The sequence below is a fragment of the Diadema antillarum genome, unplaced genomic scaffold, assembly GCF_040938485.1.
Source record: "Diadema antillarum isolate AM-2024a unplaced genomic scaffold, OU_Dant_1.0 seq00000846_RagTag, whole genome shotgun sequence".
Lineage (NCBI taxonomy): Eukaryota > Metazoa > Echinodermata > Echinoidea > Diadematoida > Diadematidae > Diadema > Diadema antillarum.
In genome coordinates this window covers 240,394-242,637 of record NW_027271720.1, presented here as the reverse complement: position 1 = coordinate 242,637, position 2,244 = coordinate 240,394, and positions in this window count along the sequence as shown.

The window sequence follows — 2,244 nt, the reverse complement described above, 5'->3', positions numbered from 1 at the left end:
GTGTGGGGGCCCACTTCTGGGTTTCATGAGCTAACAAGCAAAAAAAAAAAAAAAAAAAAAGAAAAGGTCCTCAGCTCATCTCTCCCCGTCCACTTCCGGGGTTTCTTCAGCTAACAAGCAAAAAAAAAAAGGTCCTCAGCTCATTCTCTCCCATCCCATTTTAGTGCCTCTTACATACTTCCGGGTTGAAAAAAGTGTGGGGGCCCAAAGTGATGACACCTTATGTATTCCTTTGTATGGTGCACAAAAAGTGTGGGGGCCCGGGCCCCCACGGCTGCGCCGCCCCTGATTTGGTATAATGCATAAGTAAACAACAGAGTCAGAGACTTATTTTCTTTTTTTCATTTTCCTCTCAAAATTATAGGAAAGTCTGAGTTATATCTGATATATGGCTGAGACTATTGTATGGTATACCAAGAATATACCACCATGCAACTGTGAAGCTGCCCAATGCTGAATGAAGTCAGAGTTATTTGAATTTGAGGCAAAAACCTTTGGGATAGAACATAAAAATGAAAGCATGTGATTAGATTTTTTTTTTTTTTTTTTTTTTTTGCTGAGAGTATATCATATAGGGCAAGCCTTGCCAAAAGAAAATTGTGTTATCAGAGAGAGATAGAGGGGGAAAATACACTTTATCATATGGTGAAATGAGATAAATACTGTACATGATCGATAGAATGCTACAAGGTTCCAAGATGTGACATTTACATGTTGCACATTGTGTATTTATCATGTAGAGATGTTAAAATCTCGAAAATAAGAATGACCAGGTGAAATGAAAATGTCAAAATACACATAGCTCTGTGCTGTCAAATTGATTTATTGTCTGTGTGTGAGTTTTTGTACAGTACTGCCTTTTCTGAATCTGTCGGTGATAATATTGGTAAGGCAGACCTCTCTATGGTGTACAATGACTCACGGAACGCAGTACACAGTGTCCAAATTTGTGTGTCTATGTGTTTCTTTGTCCGTGTCTGTGTTGCGGATGTTGAATAAGTGAGATATGTACCTGTGTTAACGTGCAACGAGTGTGATACTTTAGCATTGTGCGTACTAAGATGATTCAATGAACATTGGTTGAGAAATGGACAAGACATAGAAGGAACCAAGTACAAGAAGATAATAATGGACAGACAAACACATCTTAACATAAAACATACAGATGCTTAGATGAGAAATCTTTGAACTACCAACTGCTAATTAAAGAAAACAAATACAAAGAGAAGAGTATAGAACACTGAAGTTTATGCGAGCAGATTGAAGTGACATTGGGTGGCGTTTCCATGTGATGTTTGGATCTTGTTTTGTTTTGTTTTGTTTTTGGTGCATGTGTGTGGATGTGCAGGGGATGGGGATGAAAAGGAGGATAGAGGTAAAAAAAAATGGGCATAATGATAAAACAAATATACAGGAAGAATTTCATCTCAAGGTTTTTTTTTTTTTCCTTTTCTTTTTTTGTTGTTGCAACAGTAGATGTGTATCTCTGCATGATAAATTATAGTTCGATTATGATGCTCCTCATTATAAGCATCACATACTTGACAATATCAAAACACATGTACACACAAAACATAATGTAAGCCTGTTATATGAATATATGGAAATATGAAATGTATGCATACACAGAAATGAGTCGAATGGTGTACTTTGTATAAATGCCAGGAAAGAGAATTCAGAGCTTTGAAATGGAACTGTGAATTACTGAATTACACTGTCCTTCAAATGCAAAAAAAAAAGAAAGAAAGAAAAAAAAAAACAACAACAACCAACAAAACAAACCGTGTAAGCTGAGTCATAAAAGATGTCTGTGTATAAACAGGGAGGTGACCTCCCTGGCATAAAAGTATGTGACGCGTGGGTGAACATACAAAGATGTTGAGACTACGTTTATTTCGAAGATAAGTGTGTAATTTTTTTCAGACCCAGTACTACTTCCTGCTAGTGTCAAAACATACATGGTACCTGCACGCTGGCTACATTCTGAAAAAAGGGCCAAAAACCTTTTATTGCTGTAGTTTGGGCTGCCATGACAGCAGAAAGCCGGGGACAGATGCACGCTACCACCGCATGCCGTAGCTGATTTATTACAATCTACTACTATGAAACAGAAAAAAAAAAAATAATAATAAAACACACCTGAAACCCAAGACTAGACTGCAACTCGCCGCTACTTTCGTTTCTTACGGTATTCTGTATGGAGAAGAAGAACTCTCTGTGAGTCAATACCAAATTTTCTCCAAA